This window comes from Eschrichtius robustus, chromosome 15 (assembly GCF_028021215.1).
Source record: "Eschrichtius robustus isolate mEscRob2 chromosome 15, mEscRob2.pri, whole genome shotgun sequence".
NCBI classification, from domain to species: domain Eukaryota; kingdom Metazoa; phylum Chordata; class Mammalia; order Artiodactyla; family Eschrichtiidae; genus Eschrichtius; species Eschrichtius robustus.
Genome location: NC_090838.1, coordinates 3,979,380 through 3,997,726, shown reverse-complemented (window position 1 = coordinate 3,997,726; position 18,347 = coordinate 3,979,380).

Sequence of the window (18,347 nt, the reverse complement as noted above, 5' to 3'; positions counted from 1 at the left end):
ATATATATTTTATCAATACAAAAATTCCATTGGAACAAATGGAAATGATATGATCACTTTTATTTTATTAAAATTTGTTTGGAACCAAGCTTTTTTATGTCAACATACACAAAAAAAGATTTTTTCCAACAGAATACATTGATGTGTCCTTACTTTCTAGTGTCTTCTGCATGTCTTGATATAGATCGTTGATATCTCTACCACTTAGCTTTGCTGACTAGCAAACCACCCACAAACTCAGCAGCTAAAAAGCAAACTATTATTTTTCATAATTCTGTGGTCAATTGGGTAGTTACTTTTCTCTTGACCACTTGGCTGATCTCTGTAGGCAACTGGAGACTGGGCTGGGCTGGATGGTCGAGCCTGAGACTGCCCACAGGTTTGGTGTCTTAGGCTGCATGGTCTGGAGGATCTCAGTAAGGACGGCTGTAGTTCATGCATCTTTCATTCCTGGTCAGCTAGCCTGAGCTTCTTCCCATGGTGCTCTCAGGATCCAAATGCAGGAAGAGAAGGCAAGACCCAATTAGCAAATATTTCTCAAGCATCTGAATCCCATTTGCTGATGTTCTGTGGTCAAAGTGAGTCTTAGGCCAAGCCCAGATTCAAGGGGTAGAGGCAGGGATGTGACCACATTTACTAACTCTCTTCCACATTTGCTCACACACCAGATGCCTAGAGCCCTGGTTGAAAGCAGCTGTTGAAGACTTTTCTTGTTGTCAGCCTTATCCAGGGCAATGTAGGACATACAAAGAGATATCACATAAGGAAACTGACCTTATAAAGACAAGGTTGTGAAGAAAACAGAGATTGAAGCAAAAGAAAATAGAGTAAAATGATGGGTATGCTGAAACGGGTTAATATGCAAGGAAAGAATTCCAAAAGTTATTGAGGGAACACAGGAATTAGCTTCCATTAAATATTCACATTTGATTAGACTTCCCTAATATTTTTGCATGGCTCTAGCCTGACTGGTAAATTCATTAAAGAAAGCCCTGTGTAGATGTGTGTGCATGGATGTGTGTGTCTGGGCATATACAGATAGTTGCTTCAGGGACGACACCATCACTCTCTCCTCTGTAACATCTGTATTGCACTTAAGAGTTCCAAGATATTTCCATGTACATTACCTTGCTCGGTCCTCACAGCACCCACAAGGGAGGCATCATTCTCATTATGCAAAAGAGGAATGGTGAGAGGGTGGGCAGCGGGAGCCAGGTGGAGGGAGGTAAGGACTTGAGTCATAATATTGCTACAGGAAGTCAGCCTAAAATAAGGACCATAATGACTATGCCATGTATATATTCAACATGGAGTTATTGAGTGTTGGCTATATGTCACCATCTCTAATGACACAGAGATTATGTTCTAGGTGGGAGCAGCACAATTAAAAAAAAAAAAAAAAAACTTTAAAAAAGACCTTTCTGGAAAACAGTAAGTTTATTTCCAAGAGAATAAATCATGATGATGTGATTAGATACAGGATCACAAAGCAAGGTGTGTGTCCCATAAAGAGTAGTGCCTACCATGATTTGCTAACATCACAGAGTCAAAAAAAATTCAGTTTGGCATTTACTAATTGTGTACTTTTAAAGAATTAAGTTTGATTTAGTTTCCTCACCTGTGAAACAGAGGTACCTGTAACTGGCCTGGTTCCTTCTCAGGACTTTTTAAGAATCAAATGAGATAATGTACGTGAATGTGATTTGTAAAAGTCAAGTCAAAACCTATTATCATTCTCGTGTCATCCTGGCTATTATGATAGCTATCAAAGTAGAAGCAAAAAGTTATGTTCTAGACTTATCACAAAGGTTGAACTAAAAGGAAATAAGGGCAGTTAAACTTGTAGGGGAAGCAATATGACAAAGTGTGGGCTCTCAGCACCAAGATGCTGAATTAAACTGAGTTCAGAATGTTGACAGTGTGAAGCTAGATTATCCATAGTGATACAGGCTAAAGAAATAGGTGACACAAGTGATACTTCTCCAACCCCGCCCTGGCCTGCACCTTACTCAAAATCTGGGAGTTTGTGTTCTATGCAAGAAGAGCTGTCACTTATTTATTTTTTTTTTTTTCTTTTGGTCTCTGGTGTCCTAATAATTCAATTTTAACACTGTCAGTCAGAAAGGTTGGGATTTCAGGCTCATTTGGGGTTTCTCAGTGTGTCTTACGTAGATATGATTACACAGGTTAACAGCCAAAAATGCCCTCTGAAGTGATGATATACAGCAAATGTCTCAAATAAGAGATGATATCCTTGTTTTATTCTAGGTCCCCTACTTATGCAGAAGCTCAAGGATTTCTCATAACGTGATAGTAGAGTAGGCTAACCACTGACTTGTAAATCTTGGATTTGGTCAAAATGGTCAACCTCTGAGTTTTTACCATTCATAGCAGTAAAGCACAGCCAATGACACTAACATTCTTGGATTAGAAAGAAGATATGAAAAAGCACATGAATGGTGTCTGGCACCAGGTAAGGACGAAGAAAGGGCAGTGGCAGTTGCCAATATTTATTCTTGTTTGTTTATTGTTATCATTTCCAAGGTAGTCACCTGTGCTCTCGCCTCTCCAGGGATCACAAGAGAGACCCCATGTCCTCCTGTGGTGGAGGCCCCTTTCCGAGCAAACCAACACCCAATGACTCACATGGTTCTGCTGTATCTGGGAGGTAGGCTGTCCCACGCCCTTTACCTGCTCCTGGATAAGCTCCCAATTTGTCTCATTCCACATTAGCATGCAGGCAACAGGACTCAGGACACATGTTTTGGATACTGAGAATATTAACAGCTCCAAAAGAGCATCAGAGAAGAAAAATGCTAGCACTTGCTTTTATATAACGTAAGGTTATTATAATGATCAAAAGACAATTTCTGTTATGCAAAGTTTATGTTCTAGAGGCTTTGAGGCTTTTACAATGCAGTTCAAACATAAAGCAAATATAAAGTAAAACATAGTGCTAGGTGATCTCTTAAAATATATTATTTTAACTAAATCACTCCTTACACAGGAATGGCCCAATAAAGCAATATCCCATCTGAAAAATAGAATCGAAGGATGAAATCAAACCTCAGCCAACTCTCCAGTAGATGTGCTTGCCTGGGTACCGATACCTCACTACTAGGATAATTGGGACTGTAATTCTTAGACCACCTACCTAAAGTTTATTACGTGAAATTATAAACTTGGTTTTTATTTCACTGTAATTCAATTCCTTTCAACTCAGCATGTGCATAAGATCCATGTTCACTGTCAATGGTATCAAGACTTAATAGATTTGACAGGAAGCAGAGAGAATACCTAAGCCCAGCCTATAGTTTCACAGTGATATGAACACCAGGAGAGGTCTGAGCAATCCACTGTTGAAACACAGAAGTGTGTGTTTAGTCATCTCTGAGTGTACAGAAAGGATTCTTGGTGGAGACGGCACAAGAGTAGGGCATTGAAGGCTGAGCATAAAATTGCGGGTGTAGGAAAAACAGGGAAGAGGTTACTTAATTCTAGCAGAGAGAATAGCATGCACAGAATCAGGATGTGGAAGTTCATGGTTCCCTCGGGAGAGAGTAGTTTTCTGTGCCTCCAACAAAGGTTTCTGGAGGCTGGGTAGGAGGAGCTTGGGGATGCAGAAAAGGAAGGTAAAATCTGTGCTGCAGATCAACTGTGAAAGACCACTCTCAAGCTTGAATGTTAGCATGCAGGGGATGGCTAAAGGCATGTTAGAGTATTCTTAACAATAGTCATTTCGTTTTGAGATTAAGTCTCATGAGAAAGGTCTGCTTTGATTTGTAGAATCTGCTCAAGTATGCTGATCTAGATGGATCTACACATTTCTGGGAATTTATTGAATGATTTCCAGACAGTGTGTTTAAGTGGGGCTGAGATCCATTGGTGAAAAAAAATCCCATAATAAATTATCATCCTTTCAAATACCGTCTTGAGTTTATATATCATTTTTTTCTTCCAAGTTATTCAAAGCACCCCATGTACATCACTGCCTTTTTCCTAATGTCTTTAAGACATAATTAGGTACACATATCACTGTGCTTACTTTATAAATATTGACATCTGACCTATTGGTTACAGAATCTGCTTAAGATAACATGGCATCAAAACTGTCATCAATCTACACACTATTATCAATCTTTTTGCATGTAAGTCACCATGTAAAATAAAAGCGTTATAAGCATTTCTCTCTAACTGATTGCATGCATTGAATATATTTACATTGACTTTATAGTTTTAAGATAAATTGTACCAACACATTATACAAATTTCCAACACTACAGACATAAAAACTTTAAAAAGAAAAAAGGCCATAGAAATATAACGTATCTCTTTATTCAGATTATAAGAACATTCTTTGTACACTGCCCATGCAGTGGTTAGAGAGTCATATTACTTCAAGGGCCAGTAAGGTGAAATAAATACTGAATTAACTAGGTGAAAGGCAAGTAGGGATGAGGTGGCTGAAAAGAAACAGAAATGGCAGACCCTGGCTAAATGAATTGAGATTTGAGTTAAAATGACAGCGGAACCCTGTGTGAACCAAACAGTTTACATCTGTAGGCAAATTTGGACAATGAGTTTACAACTGCTGCTCGTTTATGAAAATTTATATAGATATAAGGCTAGATCAACAGACAGATAGGGAGATGGATAAGCAAAAATATAGGGACAAACCATTTCATAAAAATGAGATCATGTTGTGTTATTTTATGAAATTTTTGAAAATTAGTTTTACTTTAACAGGATAAAAAATTTAATTTAATAAAAAAAATTACCTCAAAATGGATCATAGACCTAAATATAAATTTTAAAAACACTGTAAAACTAGAAGATAACACAGGAGAAAACTCAGATGACCTTGGGTATGACAATGACTTTTTAGATGTAATACCAAAGGCACAACTCATAAAAGAAATAATTGATAAGCTGGACTTCATTAAAATTAAATGCTCTGCTCTGAGAAAGACAATATCAAGAGAATTAGAAGACAAGACACAGACTGGGAGAAAATATTTGTAAAAACACATCTGAGAGAGGAATGTTATCCAAAATATATAAAGAACCCTTGAAATTCAAAAATATTAAAACAAATTATTCGATTACAAATTTGACCAAAGACCTTAATGGACACCTCACCAAAGAAGATATACAAATGGGAGATGTGCATATGAAAAGACGCTCCATTTTATATGTCATTAGGGAAATGCAAATTAAAAAAAAAAAGTTAGATACCATTACACACATATTAGAATGGCCAAAATCCAGAGGCTGGCAACACCAAAAGCTGGTGAGGATGTGGAGTAACAGGAACTCTCATTCATTGCTGGTGGCAGTGCAAAGTGGTACAGACACTTTGAGAGACAGCTTGGTATTTTTTTTTACAGAACTAAATATATTCTTACAATACAATCCAGTTATCAAACTTCTTGGTATTTACCCAAAGCAGCTGAAAATTTACGTCCACACAAAAACCTGTGCAAGGATGTTTATGCTAGCTTTATTCATAATTGCCAAAACTTGAAAGCAACCAAGATTTCCTCAGTAGGTGAACAAATAGACAAACTGTGGTAGATGCAGACAATAAAATGTTATTCAGAGCTAAAAAGAAATGAGCTATCAAGCCATGAAAAGACATAGAGGAAACTTAGATGCATGTAACTAAGTGAAAGAAGCCAACCTGTAAGGTTCCAACCATATGATATTCTGGAAAAGGCAAAAGCATGAAGACAATAAAAGGGTCAGCAGTTGCCAGGAGTGAGAGTGGGGAAGATGAATAGCCAGAGCACAGAGAGCTTTTAGGACAATAAAATATACTTCGTGTGATAGTGTAATGATGGATTATATGGTTATATTTTTCTCCAATCCCATAGAGTATCAGGAGTGAACATTAATGTAAACTATGGTTTTCGGATCATTATGGTGTGTTAATGGAGGTTCATCCTTGGTAAAAATGTACCATTCTGATAAGTGACTTTGGTTGGAGGGATTATGTGTGTGTTGGGACGAGGGTATATGGGAAATCTCTGTACCTCCCTGTCAATTTTATTGTAAACCTAAAACTTCTGTAAAAAATAAAATCTTAAAAATTTGTAACTACATATTTGATTCCTGAAAAAGATTCTAAAATTACTAAGGTGATTCTGTAAAACAATCAGATGTTGCCACAGTTATACTTCAATTTAAATATTTGTTTCATTTTTACACAATGTCGGTTTACTGTACAATATACTAAATGAAGAAAATAGTGCTCTTACATTTCTCTTTCCTCACGTCCTAGTTCCTAAAATTATTTTTTGCTTGCGTTTTATTAGAAATATATTCAGTTCTATACCCAAAGTTGTTGTGTAGCTAAAGTTCTGCATTTAATCGATTCATTATAACAAGGACTCTTCTTTCCCTAAAATATCTTCATTCCAACAATTTCTTTGTTGATTTCTTGTTTGATTGGGTTTCATTGTCATTAAGAGCAAATGATTCTCTAATCCACATGGCGCCTTTGTACCTGAATGACATCTTAGGCAGGAATAGAAGTGCTGGGTCATGCGCTCTTTCCCTCAGAATTTCATACAAAGAGTTCTATTGTTTTCCTGCACTGAGTACAGCACAGTTTCTTTTTATCATTTCTTCTCTGTACATCAACTGAGGTATTAGTTAGTTCATTAAGTAAACTTTTTTTCAAAAAGAACATATGGGGGTTACATTTCTTTTTTTTTTTTTTTTTCTTCTGTTTAAAGATGTCTTCCTGTTTCCTTTTTTACAGTTAAAAAAAAAAAAAAAAATAACTGGGCATGCAATATTCTTGGCTCACACTTTCTTTTCCCTAAGAAATTAGTAGATATTCCTCTACTGCCAGATTTCTGGCATTGACTATCGGTGCTGAAAAGCATGAAACAAGGCTAATTTCATCACTTTTAGGAAGCTTAATTTTTCTGCTTGGTTTACTAAAAATAAGTGTCCTTCCTTCCTACCTCCCTTCCTCCCTTGCTTTCTTTCTTCCTTCCTCCCTTGCTTTTCTCCTTCCTTTCCCCTCCCCTTCCCTCCTTCCTTCCTCCCAGTTTCTGAATGTCAAGTGCACATAACTGGATTATGGATTAATCATCTAGGTTCATGAAAAACACATTAGTCCCCATACGGTTCACGATCATTTATTTAGCAAATTACCTATTTAGGATCTTTTGATAAGTACTCATGAACCTCCCATTAAAGAGAGCAGCCAGGACCTTGAATATAACCTACATTTTGCCATTTAGTTTTCTCCATCCCATCACTTTGGTAACACATGGGAGGCAACCCTCCGGGCATCCACATCCCTCATCATTTTGTGTGCCGTCTTACATAGAGCTTTATTATATGTGTCTAGCTTAGTTGTCTTAACTTTACAAAATATGTTTTATTTTATGCTGCATATAATCTTCTAGGATGAACTTTGCTCACTTAAAATGATATTGCTAAGGTTCATCATATCATTGTATGTCATTGTTATTAATTTGTTTTGAGTGCTGTAACATATGTTATAGTTTATCTATTTTCCTTTGATACACTTCTGGATTGTTTCCATTTTTGCAGTCATGGAGTCTTGATTTAAATATTCTTGTTCAAATATTTTTATTTTCTAATTTTTTTTCAGTAGAACAGATGTAAAATTATTGTTCATGGTGGTGTTAAATTGTATATTTTTGACCTATAAGAGTTCTGGTCATCTCTCTCTGTGTCTATTTGCTATTTGTGTTTCCTCTTCTGTAGAATACCTGTTCATATCTTCCCACTGTTCTCTTGAGTTTTATGTTTTTCTTTATGGTTTGCAGGAATATTTGTATGACTCTGTGTTAATTTTTTGTATATATTGAAAATATCTTCCTCCATTTTGTAACTTCACTTTTTAGACCTTAGGGCTCTAGAAAAAGTTTTTGAAAGGAATCAACATCTTGATTTCATTCTTGACTATTGGCTGAATTTAGCAAAGTGCAGCAAGAAACAGATAAGCTCAAGAGAGAAACAACCAGTTCACAACCAGGAATGAAAGGGAATAAAGAAAGTACAGAAATAAAGGCCTTTCAGGTTGGAAAATCCAATGATTTATAAACCCCCAAAATATTAAATGATATTTAAAATGACTTTGAGATAAAAGCACTCAGTCTCAGAAACAACTAAGTTACAGTAATCCGTCCCTTTGTTAAAGATCAGAGTATGGATGGGAGACCAGGAGATCACAAGGGGTGAAGCCTGGTGATGGATAGTAAGGCTGGTGAGAATCCTAGAGAGTTCTGAGTCTCACATTGACCCCCAGCAGAAGAGGCGCTGAACAGCCAGGTCAACAAAGCACCTTGGCCAGAGGACATTAGCCAGCCTTCATCATCTTCTACCCCAGAACGGGCAATGGGCACGTAGCAGAGTGACCGCAATGGCAGCTGGGACCAAGTAAGGGCTGTGTCCATAGCACAGAGCAAGAAGTGACCAGCAGGGCGCCCTAACCCTGGACCCCTGCACTGACTCTGTTAGACTCTGATGCTGCCTGGTGAGCTGGATACGTCGATATGCAGGTTATTTTGTAAAGTCACTGAAATTTGAAGGTCAGTTTGTCACAGCAGCTGGCATTACTTACCCTGACCAATGGGAAATATTTCTAGACTCTCTGGCATATGCCTTTACACAGCACAAATATCCATAATTTTAGTCAGCACAAAGATGTCACAACATAGGAGCTTTGCTCTAGACAGACAACTTGATCTACTACCTATTCCAAAGAGACACATGATCATTTCTCTGTTCCTTTTTTCACAAGGTATTAATTAGCCCCCTAGGAATGAAACCATACAGTGGCTTATAGCTGAGCTTAGCAGAGCTTTGGCTCTTTGTGTTGGTCAGAGTGCTGATTAATTTTTTAATTAGTCTTGAGACTTCCTTCTTGAAATATGTTACCGAATATAACTACTGATCGTCAGCAAGCTTCCATTCAGCTCGACCGAGTGTTACCAGGGCCTCCGTTTAAGACCAGGCTGCTCAGCGCCATGAAAAGCCGTCACCATCAGCTGCTGCGCAGTCGCTCTGGCTTCACCTCTGGATGCTTTGCTCTCAAATTACACTTCAACAATATCAGTGGGGCAATAGTTCCTAAACTGCGTATGCCTTATTTTCATGTCACCATGCCTCTGCCTAGACTGTGTCTTCTTTTGGAATAACTTTTTCCCCACCGGTAGCAACCTTTACGTAGCTCTTAAAGAAGGGATGCATGTAAGTCACTGGCTTGTATTCACTGCTCAATACATATCAGTTATTATTTTGTCATCATTTCATATGAATAAGATTTATTAAAAGTCTTGCAGCCAGACCTTCTACTTTTATGTTATGCTTCTCTTGCAAGCATGTTAAGGATCATATTTTCTGTTCATATTTTAAAGTATTATCAGATTATTCTATATAATTCATGGCATGGTATTGAGAGAGAGAGAGAGAGAGCAAGAGAGAGGAAGAGAGACGAAGAGAGAGAGGGAGAGAGCATTGGTGCCAGAAAGAAATCAGTTCCAATCCCAGCTCTGCCAATGACAGGAGTCAACCAAATGACTTTGAAAATGTGACTCACCATCTCTGAGGTGGGTTATTTATTGCATGGTTATCTGCAGTAAGATTAAGTGCCTATAAGAGTGGCTGAAACAGCAGGTGCCCAATCAATATGCATGTCCAATCCCTTCTTTTGTCCTTTTAATGTCACTTCTCTGCTTACAAACATTCCTTGGTTTTATATCACCCACAGAATATGGATAAAATCATTGGTCCAGCTGAGGTTTCCAACTGTTTCTATGTCCCTTTACATATGTCCCATATACTCCTCATGTAACCTCACTTTACTGATATCCCAACATACACACACACCTTTTTGCTGCCTTTACTGAGGCCATTTTATTTACTAATTCCCATACCTCCACAGTCCAAATCTTACATTTTAGTCCTGATACAACTTAACAGCTGCCTTTCTTCATTGCCTTTTCAGATCCCCTGCCATCCACTCCCTAAAAATTTATTTGAGCTTAATCTCTCTCATGAATGGGGCAATGCATATAAGGAACCTCACTGTTTACATCTTATATTAATTGAAATATACATCTTGACTTTCAGATACAAAGAAAGGGGAAGTGAAGCTCTCAGTCCTGTTCATTTCCAAATCAGTCCCTGTACACAGCAGGTGCTCAATGAATATTGCTGAATGAGAGATGGTAAAAGAGATGGAAACCAAGAGTGTTGTTTTATTTTGGTTTCAGTTTTTGTTTTACTCGCGCAGCTGGTCAGAACACAATTTAAATGTGAACTTCACCAGGGAGGAAATCTAGTTTAGCACTGAGCAATTCTTATTCACCTTAGTGCTTTGCAAATTTTCCCCCAAGCTGAGATCCCTCTGTAGGCAATTTCATGTCAATACATATGCAGGAGTCTAAGGACAACCCAGAGGAGAGGGGGTTTCATCCCCTGGGGAAGCAGAGCAGGATGCTGAACTGTGTAAACATCTAAACCCTTTTTTCATTACTATTCGAAAAAACTTCACCAAAGTGTTTCAGACCATCTGGATTATTTATTTGAGAAATTTTGTTTTAGCTCTACTTTTTTTCTACTCTTTGTCACTTACTTTTATTATTTTATCCACATTTTATACATTGGAGATCAGATTGTAGTGATAATAAGAAAATCTATTTATTTGGACCTGGAGGTGGTATTCTGAATATATATTCTTCTCTGGTAGATTCTAACCATATAGGCTTTTCCTAGAACTCGTTTTATTAGATTTCTTGGAAGAAAGCAGAAAAGATTTGCTGAATTACACCTGTAACTTGTGATCAGACAGAGAGCTTTCAAACAATGCATGCATGCAGGGAACTCATTCAAGTGTATTTCCTGGGACTGATATGTACATTCTGAATGTTTTTTAACTGATATCTGAAATGACATTTTTTTCTTATTTAACTAGAAAATCTTTGAATATCTTAGCTGTTTGTTTTTGTCTCTAAAATAATAAAAACAAACATTATAGTGCATGAGTACACTCAGATTTCACTCGTGCATGAAATCTTCCATCTCCTGTGACAATCTGGAGAAGGAGGTTCCCACCATATTCTTTTCCCAGACTTACAGAGGTGCAGAAGTGTCCAGTGACACCTCCCAAATTATACCTAATTAGGATGTACTACAAGTAGATCCTGATTTTGTGAATCTTAACCCATGGTTCTTTTCACGACGCAGTCCAAAAAGCCACGTTAGGAATCAGGAAAAATACACTGCTTTGTACCCCATTATCCCAAGTGCCCTCTCTAAGAATTTGATCTAATAGCAAAAGAGACGTTAGTTTATGAGTTGTTAATTATGTAGAAGTGGACTTTGTCTTTTCCAACACAGTCCGTTTATGATGCGTTATTATAACACAATTATTGGCGTTATCTAGATTTTTAGATGTTTTGATTATTTTCTAATACCGATGTATTAAAAGTCCAAACTTCCTACTGTCTCTTCAATAAAGGACTCTAGCTTTGCTTGCATTGGCTGCACCGTTTCCAGGCCCCCCACTCCCCAAGCCCTCTCAAACACACACAAGACAGATTGCATTGTGGCCACATCAACCCTCTTGTGGTACCTGGTCTGGGCTCATTATATCTTTGTGCCTCATGAAGAAAATCTTGAAATAGGAGAACTATAAGGGTAGTTAAATTCCTGGCTCCAAATCCTGAGATCTCTCCACCAGCCAGAAAGAAAGAGGAAGGTATAAGGAAGAAAAGGGCTAGGGGTCCACAGAAATTCTCTTGTTGGGGTTGTTTCAGAAGCTGTCTTCAGCTCTTTTCTTTTATCTTAGTTGCCAAAATGTGCTCAATTGAGCATACCCAGCTGCAAGGGAGTCAAGGAAATGTCTTTATTCCCAGTGTCAATTTGCCTTTCTTCTATTTCTAGAGAAAAACACATAGAGAAAAAGTTACTCCACTCTGAGGAGGTTGAAGCAGAGCGGGGGCACATTCATATTTGAATTAAAGATTGAGGATTTCTATCAGCAACATGGACAGAGGACTGGAGGATGTATAACCATGGGGAGAGAGCAGTGGATGAGCTGGGAGAGATGTCAGGGAGACAGAGACCTAGGGCTTGGTGACCGGCTAGATAAAGCCTAGTGGAGAACAGGGAGGCATGTAGGGGACAACCTGCCTTCTGCTTTGCTGATCTGGTTTTATTCTAAATCTCTTAATATGTATTATTTTGGAAAATAGCAGGGGGCAGCAACTATGCTTAAAAGAACGAAGAAAAATAATTATCTTTTTTTACCCATTAGTTTATCCTGATGTCCCTCTTTGAAGCTTTTGTGCCATCACCACTGTGGGCACCAAGTCTCGGCCATGTATGCTCCAATGTATAGCCTAGAATTACTTAGTTCTATCCATAACTTGCTGGTTCATTCAGAAATGCTTACTGAGTGCCCACTTTGTATCAGATACTATGTAAGTGTTTTAGATTGAGCAGTGCACACAAAATATTCAGCACAACTTTACCTAGCTTTATGTCTCAATCCTTATACCGTCAGTTAAACTATGTCATGTACCAACTTCACTTCACTCTGTCACCTCCCAAAACTGCCTCATTCTTTTATTTTTAAATTGAAGGATAGTTGATTTACAATGTTGTGTTAGTTTCAAGTGTACAGCAAAGTGATTCAGTTTATATAGATATATATAATATATACATATAATTTACCTACAACCAAATACACAATATTTATATGTACAATTTGATGAATTTTGACAAAGGTAAACCTTTGCCTATGTAAAGATTATAAAGACTTTTTCTTACATTTTCTTCTAGAACTTTATACCTTAAGTTTTACATTTGGAGCCATAAACCATTTGAAGTTGAAGTAATGGTAGAGATTATTTTCTCTACCTTTTCCAGAATTATATGTCAACAAAAGTATCTGTTTTCCCATTAATTCACTTTGGCAATGGCTCAAGAACTTTAATATCATATAAGAAAATGCATATATATACATATATATATATATATATGTATATATGTGTGTGTGTGTGTGTGTGTGTGTATATATATATGTTCTTTTTCAGATTCTTTTCCCTTATAGGTGATTACAAAATACTGAGTATATTTCCCTGTGCTATACAGTAGGTCCTTGTTGATTATCTTTCTTATTTATAGTAGTGTGTATCTGTCAGTCCCAAACTCCTAATTTATCCCGCCCCCCACCCCCAAGACTGCCTCATTCTGACTCCTGGCCCAGTGCTGTGTCTGACTCTCCAGGTGCCATGACTGTAACTCCTCAACCCACCTCATGCACTGTTCCAACTGGCTTCATCCAATTCCCCCAGCTGCCCTACTTGTGCATGAATGCCTTAACGGTGGGGAATCTATCAGGGTCAGTCTCAAAGGTTGGACAAGGATGGGGCATCCCTGATGGTAGTAGCAGAACTTAAAATAGGAATTTTTTCGATGAGTGAAACTTGGGAGGCCCGAGCAGAGATTGTACATGTAGCTCTTTTCCCTCCCCGCCACCTGTGCTCCTCCCCTTTCCCTGCAACCACCTACAGATTCTTTTCCTGGAACTCTCTTCATTCAAAATGGCAACAGTGTTGGTTCAGGAGGCTGAACCTATGTAAGGGGTTCTCAGATTGGAAATTCTGCCAGGGAGTAGGTCAATTAATTTATAGTAAAGTTGCAATGATAACATTGTGGCTCAGTACCCTTCCTCTACTACCCCACTGAACAACAGTGCTTTAGCCAAAGGAATGAAACTCGAATGATGGATTTGCAAGTGTCCTGGAGAGATCAATGGAGAAAACATCTCATAACAGCACATCTTTGCAGGGTTCTGACCCCATTTATTTTGTACACATTTCCTATATTTATCAGGATACATGCGGGCTTATATGTTATGTCCCAGTGCTTTCTCCTAGATAACAGACTAGAATTTTCCTTCCGGACCCATTCCTGGAACAATGTATGAGAAACCTGGCCTTCTGGGGCTGAGGAACTGAGATGAGTCCTTTCCTGCTTGCCCCATCTAGAGGGCAAGGAGATCACACAGGAAATGACATGTTAGGTCCCTTCATAATTCCATCTGACCCCATTCCCCTCACATACAAACAAGTAAATCCTGGCACAACTCACCCTGTGTTCTGGGGTCTATGGGGCCGACCCTGCTGTGCTATAGCCATAGCCCTGGGTTACCTCTGTGTCCGTCTGCAGTCTCCAGCAGGTTGACACTCTCCCACCTCAGACAGCTCACCTGCTCAGCTCCTCTAGCTGAAGGCTTCCTCAGAGACACGGGAGCTTTCTGGACAGTAGGCTTTAGGAAGGTGTCATATCCCCAGTAACAGGCAGTGGGTGTCCAGCAGGACAGTTCCGGAGCACGTTCCACAGAGCTTCTCAGGGGGATGGAACCCCTGCCCCTTCACTGAGGTGCGGGGTCGGCTCTTCCTCTTCTCTGTCTCATAACTACCTGCCCCAAATCTTTGCATGAGGCCCTGTTCTGAGTGGAACCAAAACTGAGACATTTGTCAGTATTTTGAATAAGCCAAATGAAGAGCATCCTATTCTATTAGCTCCCAACCTGTGCATTAGAGCAAAGAATAATTTAATCAACAAACATCAAACATTCCAGATTGATTAATGCTTCACACTTATATGCAAAATAACTACACTTCCAATATATTCCAGTGTGAATGAAAAAAAACTAAATGTGACTTAAAATCTTTTTAAAATGTATCATATTCAAATAGCAGGGTTTTGAAAGTATGCATTTTCTTATCTGATATTAAAGTTCTTGAGCCATTGCCAAAGTGAATCAATGGGGAAAAAGCTAATTTTGTCAACATATAATTCTGGAACAGGTAGAAAAAATAATCTCTATTATTACTTCAAACCCAAATGGTTTATGGTTCTAAATGTAAAAAATTAAGGTATAGAGGAGGAGAGAAGATGGCGGAAGAGTAAGACGCGGAGATCACCTTCCTTCCCACAGATACAGTAGAAATACATCTACACGTGGAACTGCTCCTACAGAACACCCACTGAACGCTGACAGAAAACGTCAGACCTCCCAAAAGGCAAGAAACTCCCCCCGTACTTGGGTAGGCCAAAAGAAAAAAGAAATAACAGAGACAAAAGAATAGGGACGGGACCCGCACCAGTGGGAGGGAGCTGTGAAGGAGGAAAGATTTCCACGCACTAGGAAGCCCCTTCGTGGGCAGAGACTGCGGGTGGCAGAGGGGGGAAGCTTCGGAGCCACGGAGGAGAGCGCAGCCACAGGGGTGCGGAGGGCAAAGCGGAGAGATTCCCGCACGGAGGCTCGGCGCCGACCAGCACTCACCAGCCCGAGAGGCTTGTCTGCTCACCCGCCGGGGCGGGTGGGGCCTGGGAGCTGAGGCTCGGGCTGCGGTCGGATCGCAGGGAGAGGACTGGGGTTGGCGGCGTGAGCACAGCCTGAAGGGGCTAGTGCGCCACAGCCAGCCGGGAGGGAGTCCGGGAAAAAGTCTGCAGTTGCCGAAGAGGCAAGAGACTTTTTCTTCCCTCTTTGTTTCCTGGTGCGCGAGGAGAGGGGATTCAGAGTGCCACCTAAACGAACTTCAGAGACGGGCGCGAGCCGCAGCTATCAGCAGGGACCCCACAGCAACAGGGGCGCAGAGGGAAAAATGGAGAGATTCCCGCACAGAGGCTCGGCGCCGAGCAGCACTCAGCAGCCCGAGAGGCTTGTCTGCTCCCCCACCGGGGCGGGCGGGGCTGGGAGCTGAGGCTCAGCTTTGGTCGGATCGCAGGGAGAGGACTGGGGTTGGCGGCGTGAACACAGCCTGAAGGGGTTAGCACACCACAGCTGGCTGGGAGGGAGTCCGGGAAAAGTCTGCAGCTGCCGAAGAGGCAAGAGACTTTTTCTTGCCTCTTCGTTTCACGGCGCGTGAGGAGAGGGGATTCAGAGCGCCGCCTAAACGAGCTTCAGAGACGGGCGTGAGCTGTGGCTATCAGCGCGGACCCCAGAGACGGGCGTGAGACGCTGGGGCTGCTGCTGCCACCTCCAAAAAGCCTGTGTGTGAGCACAGGTCACTCTCCACACCGCCCCTCCTGGTAGCCTGTGCAGCCCGCCACTGCCAGGGTCCCGTGATCCTGGGACAATTTCCCCGGGAGAACGCACTGCGCGCCTCAGGCTGGTGCAATGTCACGCCAGCCTCTGCCGCCACAGGCTCGCCCCGCCTCCTCTGTACCCCTCCCTCCCCGCGGCCTGGGTGAGCCAGAGCCCCCGAAGCAGCTGCTCCTTTAACCCCGTCCTGGGGCGGGGAACAGACGCCCTCAGGCGACCTACACGCAGAGGCGGGTCCGGGTCCAATTCCAAAGCTGAACCCCAGGAGCTGTGTGAACAGGGAAGAGAAGGGGAAATCTCTCCCAGCAGCCTCAGAAGCAGCGGATTAAAACTCCACAAACAACTTGATGTGCCTGCATCTGTTGAATACCTGAATAGACAACGAATCATCCCAAATTCAGGAGGTGGACTTTGGGAGCAGGATATATTAATTTTTCCCCTGTTCCTTTTTTTGTGAGTGTATATGTATATGCTTCTGGGTGAGATTTTGTCTGTATAGCTTTGCTTTATAATAGCTTTATTTTACTTCACTATATTATAGCCTCTTTCTTTCTTTCTTTCTTTCTATTTTTTCTCCCTTTTACTCTGAGCCGTGTGGACAAAAGGCTCTTGGTGCTCCAGCCAGGCATCAGGGCTGTACCTCTGAGGTGGAGAGCCAACTTCAGGACACTGGTCTACAAGAGACCTCCCAGCTCCACGTAATACCAAACGGCAAAAATCTCTCAGAGATCTCCATCTCAACATCAAGACCCAGCATCACTCAATGACCAGTAAGCTACAGTGCTGAACACCCTATGCCAGACAACTAGCAGGACGGGAACACAGCCCCATCCATAAGCAGAGAGGCTGCCTAAAATCATAATAAGGCCACAGACACCCCAAAATACACCACCAGACGTGGACGTGCCCACCAGAAAGACAAGATCCAGCCTCATCCACCAGAACTCAGGCACTAGTTCCCTCCACCAGGAAGCCTACACAACCCACTGAACCAACCTTAGCCACTGGGGACAGATACCAAAAACAACGGGAACTACGAACCTGCAACCTGTGAAAAGGAGACCCCAAACACAGTAAGATAAGCAAAATGAGATGACAGAAAAACACACAGCAGATGAAGGAGCAGGGTCAAAACACACCAGACTTAACAAATGAAGAGGAAATAGGTAGTCTACCTGAAAAAGAATTCAGAATAATGATAGTAAGGATGATCCAAAATCTTGGAAATAGAATAGACAAAATGCAAGAAACATTTAACAAGGACGTAGAAGAACTAAAGAGGAACCAAGCAATGATGAAAAACACAATAAATGAAATTAAAAATACTCTAGATGGGATCAATAGCAGAATAACTGAGGCAGAAGAAAGGATAAGTGACCTGGAAGATAAAATGGTGGAAATAACTACTGCAGAGCAGGATAAAGAAAAAAGAATGAAAAGAACTGAGGACAGTCTCAGAGACCTCTGGGACAACATTAAACGCACCAACATTCGAATTATAGGGGTCCCAGAAGAAGAAGAGAAAAAGAAAGGGACTGAGAAAATATTTGAAGAGATTATAGTTGAAAACTTCCCTAATATGGGAAAGGAAATAGTTAATCAAGTCCTGGAAGCACAGAGAGTCCCATACAGGATAAACCCAAGGAGAAACACGCCAAGACACATATTAATCAAACTGTCAAAAATTAAATATAAGGAAAACATATTAAAGGCAGCAAGGGAAAAACAACAAATAACACACAAGGGAATCCCCATAAGGTTAACATCTGATCTTTCAGCAGAAACTCTGCAAGCCAGAAGGGAGTGGCAGGATATACTTAAAGTGATGAAGGAGAAAAACCTACAACCAAGATTACTCTACCCAGCAAGGATCTCATTCAGATGTGATGGAGAAGTTAAAACCTTTACAGACAAGCAAAAGCTGAGAGAGTTCAGCACCACCAAACCAGCTTTACAACAAATGCTAAAGGAACTTCTCTAGGCAAGAAACACAAGAGAAGGAAAACACCTACAATAACAAACCCAAAACATTTAAGAAAATGGAAATAGGAACATACATATCGATAATTACCTTGAATGTAAATGGATTAAATGCTCCCACCAAAAGACACAGGCTGGCTGAATGGATACAAAAACAAGACCCATATATATGCTGTCTACAAGAGACCCACTTCAGACCTAGAGACACATACAGACTGAAAGTGAGGGGATGGAAAAAGATATTCCATGCAAATGGAAA